Here is a 14,124-nt window from a genome sequence, read left to right on the forward strand (position 1 = left end):
TTTTTCATTTTATTGGTTGAACTAGATGGACTTGTGTCTTTTTTCACCCAGACTAACTATGTAACTATGTAACTCATCAAACCTTGTCCTTATGGACCTTCCCAAAATGTTGTCACAAGGCTAGAAGGGCACCATTATCTAAAATGTGGACTGTAGCATTACCAGACTGAAGCATTACCTTTAATGGAAACACCTGAACGCAATTCTTTTATCCATACAGTATGGTTGTTATACACGCTTAATGATAAGCATATCATTGGTCAAATTATGTTTTTGTTTAGGGAAACTCATGCGATTTCATACTAATAGTCATCCTTCTAAATGTTTTTAGGTGGAACAGAAATTCTGGTGATCTAATTTCTGGATATGTGTAATGTAATCGCTATGTAACATTTGCTTTGTCCCAAGGGACAGAATGGCCACATTGTGTGGACTTGGCCAGCAATCCATTAAATGATCTTTGGATGATTCAACAGGGATTCAATATGTTTATTGTCATAAATAATACTCAAAAATACACAAGTACATGAAAGCAATGTATATTTAGTAACTGCTTTATGCAATTCTTTCTCTTCCTATTGTAACTTGGCAATTTTACACTTTCCACAGCACTAAATATTTTGTTTAAATATAATTGACGTGAATGCTTACCAATTGCCCATAATAACTTTTGTTTAAAATACAATGATAATTTTAGTTCCTATGAATTGTTCGCAATAGTTTTTTTGCACAAAATGATATTAGCTTTGCGTTCTTCCAATCGTCAATGAATGATATGCAAACCTGTCCTGTTTGTGGCCAGGCTTACTGTCCCAGTAATACTCAACACTAAAATGACAATATTAATATAAAATATAAATCATGTTTCCACGTGGGTTCATGTAACCCAAGCAAGTCTCCATTACAGGTAATCACAGCTAGACCATGTGTATGTTTACCCATAATGGACTTTCAGCAATTTGTGGGTATAAAACTCCAATCTCATCTCTTCCAAATGTTAAATTAGATAAGGTCAGTTTTTGTTTATCACTTGCAGCTTTTAAACTTAGTGGTGCCGCATCTAATTGGTGTTTATAACCATTAGGCAGATGCTATTTGGATGCAATAACAGCTTGCAGGTTTGGATGAGGACCAGGAAAAATATTATTGTGGAAATCAGATATTTTTTTATACATTAACTCCAAAGTGGAATGTATGTCAAGGGAACGAACAAAAAAAAAATCCAGTTAATGGACTTCAACTCAGTTCATATTACAGAAGATCTTAAAGCTAAAATCTTTTAAATATCTGAGCACAGAAAAGTAGTCTATCTACATCTGGAAATTGTGGAGTAGATGCAGAGAAAGCCAACCTTTAAATTTCCAGGGAAAAGTATAAGTTGGAAAATTGGATTTGCACAGCTTGAGAACAGTAGCTTTTTCTTTCAAAGAGGACCTGCCATTTAAGTTGTTTCCTAATTACACATGCATACCATGATTAGGATTTCTATATACAATCCCCATACTAAAGGAGAGCTGGGAACGTACCCGGCAGATGCCGGCAGGAGCCAGCACAGAGGCGGGTGGAGATACAAGAGTGCAGGCACCAGAGCAGAGTCGTTGGGTGACATTTAGAAAGGATAGAAGGGAAAGAGTCAAGGATGCTGGACCTGGGCTGGAACATCCCAAAAAAAAGGCTCTGTTGCGTGATCTTGGGGAAACCAGTCAGGAACCAGCTGTCACGGAACCATGAACCAGACGTACAACAACAGATAAGTGAAAATAAGACAGCTTTATTGAAAAACAAGCTATAAAGCAAAAGTCCAAACGGATGGCGAAACCGATGCAGAGTCTTTGCGAAGCCAGGGGTCAGGAACCAGCAGGGTAGTCAGACGAAGCCAGGATCAGGAACCAACAGGGTAGTCAGACGAAGCCAGGATCAGGAACCAACAGGGTAGTCAGACGAAGCCAGGAACAGGAACCAGAAGTAGCAGCAGTCTTAGTAGCATGTGAACACAGGAGGACCAAGCAGGGAACTGAAGCCACAGACCTCCTATATATATGAGCTAGGCATCCAGCTCCTCCCAGTGGGAAGGAGGAGCCGCAGGGTGGGAGGCTACAAGAAACCCAGAAACCAAGATGGCCGCCAGCACATGTCAAACGAAGGAGAACAGCAAGAAGGTAAGACCATGACAGTACCTCCCCCTCAAGGGCCCCTCCTCCGCGGAGTAAAGAACGGTTTCTGAGGGAAGCGTGCGTGGAAGGCTCGGAGCAAGGCAGGAGCATGGACATCTGCGGAGGGAACCCAGGAACGCTCCTCTGGACCATAACCACGCCAATGAACCAAAAACTGCACCCGACCGCGGACCAGGCGTGAGTCCAGGATATTGCTCACCTCATACTCCTCACGATTGCCCACTCGGACCGGACGAGGCCGAGGAACCGAGGAAGTGAAACGATTACACACCAGAGGCTTCAACAGGGAGACATGAAACACGTTGGAGATCCGCATGCCAGGAGGAAGCGCAAGGGCATAGGCTACCGGGTTTACCCTGCGAAGCACTCGGAAGGGACCAACAAAGCGAGGCGCCAGCTTGGGAGTGGGCACTCGAAGGTTGAGGTTGCGGGTGGACAACCATACACGGTCTCCGGCCTGGTAGGAAGGAGCAGGCGCTCGTCTGCGATCAGCCTGGAGTCTCTGGCGCTGCGCAGAGACCTCAAGGGACTTCTGGATCTGTACCCAAGAAGCACGTAGGACGGAAAGGTGATCCTCCACAGCCGGAATATCCTGGGGAGAGAATACCTCCGGTAACACGGCAGGTTGGAACCCATAGTTGGCCATGAAGGGAGACGTCCCAGAGGAAGAGTTCACCGCCGTGTTCCTGGCAAACTCAGCCCAAGGCAGGAGGTCAACCCAATTGTCTTGGTGATCGGAGAGATAGCAACGAAGGAATTGCTCCAAGGCCTGATTGGATCGTTCTGCGGCCCCATTGGACTGAGGGTGGTAGGCCGAGGAGAAGGAGAGATGAATCCCCAACTGGGAGCAAAAGGCGCGCCAGAACCTGGACACAAACTGACTCCCCTGATCCGACACAATCTCCTTGGGCAAACCGTGCAACCGGAAGACCTCCCTGGCAAAAATCGTGGCCAACTCCTGTGCAGAGGGTAACTTCTTGAGAGGAACACAGTGACACATTTTGGAAAACCGATCCACAATCATGAGAATGACCGTATGGCCTCGGGATGCAGGGAGGTCCACAATGAAATCCATCCCCAGGTGTGACCATGGGCGCTCCCCGGTGGCTAAGGGTTGCAGAAGGCCCAACGGAAGGTGCCGAGGGGACTTACTCTGGGCACAAACGGAGCATGCCGCTACATATGCGGCGATGTCGGAACGTAGGGAAGGCCACCAGAACAGACGTGAAACAGCCCAGGACAGCTGATTCTTTCCAGGATGCCCCGCGGTCTTGGAGTTATGGTAGGTTCGCAACAACCGAGTGCGCAACTCCTCAGGCACAAAACATCTGCCGTTGGGTCTCCCAGAGGGAGCACCAGATTGAGCCGCCAAAATCTGCTCACCCAGGGGAGAGGTCAGGCTGGTGCGAATGGCAGCCAGGATCTGATTCGGAGGTATGACCGAAGTCGGAATCGACTCCTCCCTGGACAGGTCGGAGTACTGCCGTGATAAGGCATCAGCCCTGATGTTCTTGGAACCGGGTAGGTAGGAGACCACGTAATTAAAACGTGACAAGAACAGAGCCCATCTGGCCTGACGTGGTGTCAATCTCTTGGCCTCAGAGAGGTAGGTCAGATTCTTGTGGTCCGTCAGGATGAGGACCGGAACCACCGAACCCTCGAGCAAGTGCCTCCATTCTTTAAGAGCCTGCACGATGGCCAATAACTCCCTGTCACCAATCTGGTAGTTGCACTCCGCGGAAGACAGTTTCCGGGAGTAAAACCCACAAGGAAGCAGAGGACCCTCTGGTGTTCTACGCTGAGACAGAAGGGCGCCTACTCCCGTCTCAGACGCGTCCACCTCGAGGACAAAGGGCAACCCAGGGTTGGGATGCGACAGAATCGGAGCCGACACAAAGGCGGACTTTAGAGCCTCAAAAGCTCGGATGGCCTCGGGCGGCCAGACCTGGGAATTACTGCCCTTCCTGGTCAGATCCGTGAGAGGCTTGGCTAGCATGGAAAAGTCCCTGATGAACTTCCGATAATAATTGGCGAAGCCCAAAAAGCGCTGCAGGGAGCGAAGACCACTGGGCTGGGGCCACTGTAAGACAGCCGAAACCTTCTCAGGATCCATGGAGAACCCCTCAGCGGAAATGATGTAACCTAAGAAGGTTACCTGGGATCGGTGAAATTCGCATTTCTCAAGCTTACCGAACAGCTTGTTCTCTCGTAACCGTTGCAACACTCGTTTGACATCCAGAATGTGGGTCTCCATTGACTCAGAATATACCAAGATGTCATCCAGGTAGACCACCAAACACTGCTGCAACCGGTCACGGAAAACATCATTGATGAATTCCTGAAAGACTGCGGGCGCATTGCACAGCCCAAAGGGCATAACCAAGGATTCATAATGACCGGTCCTGGTGTTAAACGCGGTCTTCCACTCATCGCCCGCCTTGATCCTTACGAGGTTATATGCCGCCCTCAGGTCGAGTTTGGTAAAGACCGTGGCCCCTTTAAGGCGATCGAACAGCTCGGAAATCAAGGGTATCGGGTAAGCGTTCTTGATCGTGATGCGATTGAGACCCCTGTAATCGATGCAAGGCCTCAACTCACTGCCCTTCTTTTTCACAAAGAAAAATCCAGCCCCTGCCGGGGACGAGGACTTGCGAATGTGTCCACGTGAAAGCGCCTCCCTCACGTACTCCTCCATGGCCTCATTCTCCGCTACCGACAGTGGATAGACTTTGCCACGAGGAGGAACGGCACCAGATTGTAACTCGATGGCACAATCGTATGGGCGGTGCGGAGGTAGGGCAACCGCGCGCACCTTATCGAATACATCCCGGTACTCCTCGTATTCAGGGGGCAACAGAGAGTCCGAGGAAGTACACAGCAACTTGACAGGCCCATGGATGCAACTAGTCCCACACTGCGGTGACCACGAGAGGATCTCGGCCGATCTCCAATCGAAAATCGGATTATGCTTCTGGAGCCAGGGGTACCCCAAGACCACCGAGTAGTGTGGAGACGAAATAACCTGGAAGCAGACCGACTCTCTGTGGACGGCACCAATGGCTAACCCCACTGGAAGGGTCTCATGAGTCACGTGTGGCGGCAGAAGGGGTCTGCCGTCTATCGCCTCAAGAGCCAGAGGAGAACCTCGAGCCTGCAGAGGAATGGAATTGGCGGCAGCGAACACACTATCAATGAACAAACCACCAGCACCAGAGTCCACCAACGCCTGGGTCGTCACCGAGCCCCCGACCCAGGAAAGGACAACAGTGATCAGTGGTTTGTCAACACGGGAAAGCGGGGACGAGGAGACTCCACCCAAGATCTGCCCCCGACAGGATCTCAGGTGCGAGCCTTTCCCTGGACGGTTCGGACATGCCAACCGAAAATGCCCACCGAGACCACAGTACATGCATCGGCCCTCGCGTCTCCGGAGTACCCTCTCCCCCTCGGACAGGCGAGCAAACCCCAGCTGCATGGGTTCACCCCCAGACAAGTCATCCCCAGGAGGCGTGGGAGGAGAGGGAGGCACGGGTGGGACAACAAAGGTAGGCGCCAATCTGTTAGGAGGCCTCCGCAGACTCTCCTTAAAGGAAGGTCTCTCCCTGAGTCTGGTGTCAATCAAAATCAGGAAAGAAATAAGAGACTCGAGCTCCACTGGTAGGTCCTTAGCTGCAACCTCATCCTTCAAGGCATCCGAGAGACCATGAGAGAAAGCAGCGACCAGAGCCTCATTATTCCAGCCCACCTCTGCTGCCAGGGTACGAAACTCAATGGCGTATTCAGCTACGGATCGTGAACCCTGTCTGATGGACATAAGGAGCTTCGCAGCAGAGGCAGCACGAGCCGGCACATCGAATACCTTCCGAAGAGAAGCAACAAAACCGGAAAACTCGGCAACCACCGGATTGTTGTTCTCCCATAAAGGGCTGGCCCAGGCCAAGGCCTTGTCCGAGAGCAGCGAGATTAAGAAGCCCACCTTTGATCTCTCAGTAGGAAAGGCATGTGGCAGCAACTCGAAATAAATGCCCACCTGGTTAAGGAAACCTCGGCACTGAGTTGGCTCTCCCCCAAAGCGCTGTGGAAGGGGGGCAGAACCGGACATACCCCGAAACACCGCGGGCGCAACAACAGGTGTCGGGGTAGACTCTGGCGCAACAACCGGAGCGGCAGTAGGAGCGGACCCAGGAGCGACAACCGACCCATCGGCAACGGGAGCGAAATGAACCGTGCGTTCAAGCAGGGTTTGCAACGCCACGGCGAACTGACCCAACAGGTGATCCTGCTGATCAAGTCTGGCAACCAGCGTGGGTAGTGAGGATGGCCCTGTACCGTCAGAATTCGTGGCCTGTGGTACCGTGCGTTCAAGCAGGGTTTGCAACGCCACGGCGAACCGACCCAACAGGTGATCCTGCTGATCAAGTCTGGCAACCAGCGTGGGTAGCGAGGATGGCCCTGTACCGTCAGAATTCATGGCTTGGTCCTAATGTCACGGAACCATGAACCAGACGTACAACAACAGATAAGTGAAAATAAGACAGCTTTATTGAAAAACAAGCTATAAAGCAAAAGTCCAAACGGATGGCGAAACCGATGCAGAGTCTTTGCGAAGCCAGGGGTCAGGAACCAGCAGGGTAGTCAGACGAAGCCAGGATCAGGAACCAACAGGGTAGTCAGACGAAGCCAGGATCAGGAACCAACAGGGTAGTCAGACGAAGCCAGGAACAGGAACCAGAAGTAGCAGCAGTCTTAGTAGCATGTGAACACAGGAGGACCAAGCAGGGAACTGAAGCCACAGACCTCCTATATATATGAGCTAGGCATCCAGCTCCTCCCAGTGGGAAGGAGGAGCCGCAGGGTGGGAGGCTACAAGAAACCCAGAAACCAAGATGGCCGCCAGCACATGTCAAACGAAGGAGAACAGCAAGAAGGTAAGACCATGACACCAGCATTGCTGGAGCCGAGCGATGCCCCTAGCTGCCAGGGGAAGAACTCCTCCAGTGAGGGTGGGAGCGAGGTTAAGGGTAAGGAAAGAAAAATTCTAGTGTCAGGGGACTCAATTATTAGAAGGACAGAGAGGGCAATCTGACAAAAAGACCGTAAGCACCAAACTGTTTGTTGTTTACCGGGCGCTCAGTTTCGGTACATCACAGATCTGGTGGACAGATAATTGGGTGAAGCTGGGGAGGACCCAGCTGTCATGGTACACGTGGGTACCAATGAGAAAGTTATGGGAAGATGGAGAGTCCTAAAAAAATTTTTTAGGGACTTAGAAGCTATATTAAGGAGTAGGACCTCCAAGGTAGTATTCTTAGAAATACTACCTGTACCTCGAGCCTCGCCAGAGAGGCAGCGGGAGATTAGGGAAGTTACAAGTGGCTGGGGAGCTGGTGTAGAAAGGAGGGGGTTCGGGTTCCTGGAGAACTAAGCTGACTTCTCTGTCGGCTACCTTAGTAGGGACAGACTGCACCTAAATGGGGAGGGTGCAGCTGTACTAAGAGAGAAGATGGCCAAAACGTTAGAGGGGCTTTTAAACTAGGTGATGGGGGGGTCCAGATGTAGAGCTAGCCAGCAGAGAGCAAGGTTCAGCAGACATAATTGGGGGTATTAGAGGTAGGGTGACCAGAGATTCAAAACCTAAGGTAGGTAGGCTGACAAATCTAAAGTGCAGCTCATAACATCCAACGAGGGTATAGTATGCAACCAGAAAAAAAATCACCAGGTTTGTATTTCAATGCTAGAAGTCTGGCTAACAAGATGGGAGAACTGGAGCTGCTAATGTATGAGGAGGATTTTGATTTTGTGGGAATTTCGGAGAATTGGTTTGACAGCTCTCATGATTGCCTGGCAAACATTCAAGGGTATTCCCTTTATCACAGAGGTAGAGAGGGTAAAAAAGGGGGAGGGGTATGCCTGTATATCAAGAACGATGTGCAAGGGAATTTGAGGGACAATATCACGAATGGAGCTAGAGAGGAGGTGGAATCCCTATAAGTAGAGCTTCAAAGGGAAGGTACTATGGGAAAAGTAATATTGGGCGTATGCTATAGGCCCCCCAACCAGAGGGGGAGGCAGACCTCCTATCACAGCTTGGAATGGCGGCAAAGATGGGAAATGTAATAATAGTTGGGGATTTTAGTTATCCAGTTATAGACTGGGCAGAAGGAACCATGCATTCATCTAAGGCTTGCCATTTCCTAAATGTTTTGCAGGACAATTTCATGGGTCAGATAGTGAATGCACAACAAGAAACAATGCGTTACTAGACCTACTGATTACTAACTAGCGTATGGGATCTCCGAAGCTGGCTGCATTCCCATCCCACCCACATAACAAGCAGCCTATACCAGAGCCTGAAACTGCCAGAGGAAGTAGGGTAGAGGAGATGCAGTCCTGCAGCTGCCGGGAGGGGGGAGCAAAATCCTACCTCCGGCAGCTATCACATCCTGCACTGTGCTCTTTTGTGAATGACAGGAGTGATGGCAGCAGGAGGGGGGGGGGGGAGACAGTGCGCTGCCCCATTGAGTGACATTGTGCTGGCAATGACAGCTGCACTTCAGTGCCTCGGTGCCTCTCTCTCTCCAGACGGGCACCCCTCTATGAAGGGTGCCTGTAGGCATATGCCTACAATGCCAAATGGGAGATCCGGCCTTGCTTCTGCCAGTCACAGAGGTGCTTAGCAGGTGCATCATAAGAGTTGAACCCTGGGGTACCTGTTTTTTTTTTTCTGGATCTATTTAACTAGTTCTGAACCCGAATAATTAAGGACAAATTAGTTCAAATACAGTGATAAATCTGATTCATGCTAAACTGTTCCAGCCACCTGCCCAGGATTTCAGGCATTTTAAATATATATCAAACTTAATAAAAAACAGCTCTAGACAGATGTCTGATTTAATCAGTATCTTGCTTGATATGTCTTCCTATATTTGTGCCCACATCTCTACATCTTGTTCTCCAACTGACAGTACAGCTCATGAAAAAATGGACAGAAAAATCGTATGTCTCTTTATAAAACTCAGTTTATGTCTGATTCAGCCCTGCACAGCTATGACATGCTGAGAAAGTGCTGGAAGTAACTGCATCTGAGATCAAGAGGTCATTTCATCATTGCTGCTTCCCATTTATTTACAAGGCGAGCTCACATTATGTTGTGTACCACCATTTTTAATATTTCTTTTTCGTTCGCCTCACTTTTAACTTTTTCTACTACATAATATCTGAGCATTCTGTAGATTACTAAAAATGTGACATTTTGCTGAGATGTTTTTACAAAATGAATTTCATCAACACCATAGTGGTCGCTAGATTCAAGCACTTTGTTTTACCCATGGAATCGCTGATAATTCGCAATATGGCACTCATATATTTAGCTGTCTTGTATCCCCCCCCCCTTTTTTTTTATCCCCCACTTCACGGAACCTTTATGGTTAAAGGCTGGTGGTAGAGGTCCCCCCCCCCTCTCTCTCTGGAGACAGTTACTGGTCCCAATGGGGGTCTCCTGGGACTGGGGAGGGCCTCCCCCGCCCCCCTAACTGATAAAAATGTTTATGAATAAAAGAAGCAGGTGCGCTAAACTCATAAATTGTCAACCAGTCAGGTTGAGATAAACCAATACAATAATATTTAAAAATAAAATTAAAAATAAAATAAAGTGGTCTCAACATCAATACATATATAGCAGTGAACTGGTGAATGTAAACTGGTGAGCCACAAAGGCAAATACAGTGAGTCAATCAACAGTGTGATAACAAGAATAACACTTAGGTATAAGTGTAAAACAGAAAATAGGGTGCATAGAGTCCAAAACGGTATCCGTGATGAATGCAAGAATTTCCAGGTGAAATGTTCACAGCAACTTTAAGATGCAGGTAATCCCACCACCATGTTAGGACTGGCCCCTTACCAGAGCTGAGAAATTAAGGGCGTTTAGAATAGGAATCCAGATAGGAGAGAGGTGCTCAGGTGAGGATGTGTACTAAAAAGCACCACTCAAACGGGAGGATGAGCCTCTTACCAGATGGTAAACGGTATAGAGCTTATCATAGACTCTCCTGATGGTAAGTGTCCTCTATCCTGGGCAGCCTCGATCTGGATGATTCCCCTCTGGTGCCAGTGAACTATTGTCTGGTCTCTGTCTTTATGAGAAACCGTGTGGACATTTTCACTTAGAGGCCACATCCAATCTTAGGTGATCTAGCCATGTGCCATTTGCTGCAAATTTTCTCATTTCATTGTGCTTAAGGAAACCCTAAGTTCATTACAGTTCTAAAAGTCATACAGTCCTAGCAATACCCATGAAAAACACTAATGAATAGAAGCAACAAAAGACACACGAAGTCTCTCTTATCTCAGATGAGTTACCACCTAACTCCAAAAATCGAATGCACTCTCACTTACTACCAAGGGGGCACTTTACTAATGAAAGCAAAATAATGGAGGAATTTCACAACTGACACCAGGGTTATGGGGGCATTTAACCATTAACACCAGAGCTATGGGGCCACTTCACCACTGAAACCAAGCTAATGGTGCACTTCGTTATAGACATCAATGTAATGGGGGCACTTCTCCACTAACACCAGGGTAATGGGGGGACTTCTCCAATGACATCAGGGTAATGGGGGAACTTCACCATTGACAACAGGGTAATGGGGGCACTTCTTGATTGACACCAGGATAATACTTCAACCTAGACACCTGTATAAGGGGCAATTTACCCCTGACACCAATACAATAGAGGTATTACACTGACTTCTCTATACAGCATATACCTCAGACATACATCTGACTTCAGCACTTCTGGAACACTGGAATTTGGATTTACCAACGCCCCTAATGGGGGCACTTCCCTATTGACATCAGGGCTATGGGGGCACTTCATTATTGACACCAGGGTAATGGGGACACTTCACCACTGACACCAGAGTTATGGGGGCACTTCTCCACCAACACCAGGGTAATGGGGTTACTTCGACATTGACACCAGGTTAGTGGGGGAACTTCTTGACTGATAGGACATCTCAGACAGTAGGGTAACGTGAGCACTTCACCCCTTACACTAAGATTATGGGGGGCACTTCTTGACTGACACCCGAGTAATGGCATACTTCATCCCAGACACCAGGGTAAGGAGGGCACTTCACCTTTGACACGACGATTAAGGGGGCACCCCAGGGTCATAGGGGCACTTCTTAATTGACACCAGTTTAATGGAGGTACTTTGCCTTTGACACTAGAGTAATGGGGGCACTTCTTGACTGGCACTAGAGTATGGGCATACTTCATCCCAGATACCAGGGTTGGCACTTCACCCTTGACACCAATGTAATAGGGGTACTATGCTGACTTCTCTGTACAGTGTATACCTCAGACATATTCCAGACCGCTGCACTGCTGCTTCACTGAAATTTAGTTTTAGCAATGCCCTATAGGCTACACCCAGTGTTAAGTTATCTGGACATGTACACCGATTGCTGAGAAATTTCTCATTTCGTTGTGCCTATAGCTGGCCATACATGGATCACAATTTGGCCAGTGCAGCAGGGACTGGCTGAATTTTTATCCAACTATGGCCATTCCTGTTCCGGAGAAGTCGATCAAATGATCAACTTATCATAAACGGGCTTGTTGGAAAATTTTCCTTTAATCAGCATTGCAGCCAATTGGCTGCAGTATTTATCTGTGTATTCTGACAGTGGAGGAGTCCTGCTGTCAAAATACAATAGGAGGATACCTTCATCCACCTTGAATGTGTGGATGGGGGAATCCATTCATTTTTTTCCCTGATTAGCTGTGTTGCTGATATAAAAAAAAAAAGATCCATCTATGGCCAGCCAGTCCTACTACAGTCATAAATAGAAACAAATACTAAAATGTCTGCAAATTTTCTTTATTTTGCACAGAAAGAGAGGGGTTTTTTTTAAGCAAAAAAGATTTAAAAATTAATTGAACGTATTGAAATAAAGGGAGTGTAAGTATCTGAATCTGTCTTTTTAATGACTTTCTGTAGTCAACACAAAGAGGATATAATGGTTCTACAACACACGCTTAGAAAATGATAATGAAGAGCTGGATAGGCTGTCACTCAGGTTTTCCTGGATTACAAGACTGGTTGGACAGAATTGAAAATGTATTTGCTGTCAAAACAGTCCTCATATACATATTGCAAATTTGTATTTGGTTTCTTGTATGAATATATGCTATAATTACAAATAGTGCTTAGGATTAGGGCTTTTAAATACTAAATAGGTAGGCAAATGAGAATTAGCATTGAGTTATTTCTTTTTAAATCACATTCTGTACTTCTATAAAACAAAATAATACAGTAGCTTATCTCTCATTGTATCTGCTAAAATACCATCATACTTTTTTCCTGAGCTCAGGAAGCTGTAATTAAATCCTTGGAAATTTAATAGATGTGTGCTAATAATGCTAAATTCAGACTTTTAACAGAGCTCTCGCTTTCTTTCTCTTTACGCCGTTAATTGGAGCTCCTACAGTTTCCTTTATTCAGATTCAGCCATTGGCACCACTCTTAACAAGCTCAATAAACAATAGTCTTCTTAAAGGGTGAAATCCACCGACTCAGCAATGTCTTTATTGTAGCAGCAACTTTCCAGAGATTGCCCAGCCGGGAAAATCACTTGTGGATGTGGGAAAAACTAGACTTCCTTTACTATGCACAGAGTTATTTGTTCTTACACAAAAGTTGGTGTAATGTTTACTTTCCTTTGTTCATGTACTAAACTGTTCAAGTCCAAGTTGATGCTTTGCACTTGTGACTGAGAGCAAAAGCCCACCCTTGTCATGAGTCAGGAAAGGGACGGAAACATGAGAGTTCCTGATGTTTGTGAAGAGAACACGTAGGTTGCATGGTCAATCTGAACATTGATGGATTGGTTCTGTAAAGTTGGAATGGGATATATAAATGTTTGTATAATCTTTATTGCTGTGGAAAGCTGCCAATTTGGTACTAAAGAAAGAATTTACTCATTGTTCTTGGGTTGACCTATGTTTACATTGTAGTATATCGTATATTATCGGCGAGTACACATTTGTAGGCTTAAAGTGGAGTTCCACCCATTTTTAATAAATTGGATTACATAGATGTATGTAATCCCCTTTAAAACGACTTTTACCAATGGAAAGTTTTTTTTTTTGTTGTTGCTAGTAAATACCTTATTTTCTGCTTTATTTATCCTCTTCTCACTTCCGGGTCCGGTCGGCGATTACGTCATTCGGCGATTCGCAGTGTGTGCTGGGATGTATTTCAGGGCATGAAATCTTGCATTATTACACAGGAGATGAGCTGTACTGTGTGCTCTGCCCCGCCTCCGCCCAGCCTCCGCCCAGCCTCCTCTCTGTAAGCTGTATTGTATGTAGTGTATTGAGGCCGTGCTCCGCCCCGCCTCCTCTCAGTGAGCTCAGTGAGGATATAATGCTTTCAGTCCTCGCTCACTGAGAGGAGGCGGGGAGGAGCACGGCCTCAATACACTACATACATACAGCTCACTGAGAGGAGGAGGCGAGGCAGAGCACGCAGTACAGCTCATCTCCCGTGTAATAATGCGAGATTTCATGCCCTGAAATACATCCCAGCACACACTGCGAATTGCTGAATGACGCAATCGCCGACCGGACCCGGAAGTGAGAATAAATAAAGCAGAAAATAAGGTATTTACTAGCAACAAAAAAAAAAACTTTCCATTGGTAAAAGTCGTTTTAAAGGGGATTACATACATCTAAAGTGACTAAAATGGGTGGAACTCCACTTTAAAAGGAGGCTGTTTATAAAGAAACAATGGGCTAAAATTTGGGTACTGTTTTCTCTTTTGCCATGTTTTGAAGTGCGTCTGCCAATCATTTTCAGTCATATTGATAAAGCAGCAAAAACAGCTAAATGGCAAAATGATAAAACACCAACCTGGCCTTTGAGAATTGTAAACATTTA

Source organism: Pelophylax lessonae (genome assembly GCF_965119305.1).
Source record: "Pelophylax lessonae genome assembly, chromosome: 5".
In the NCBI taxonomy this organism is placed as follows: domain Eukaryota; kingdom Metazoa; phylum Chordata; class Amphibia; order Anura; family Ranidae; genus Pelophylax; species Pelophylax lessonae.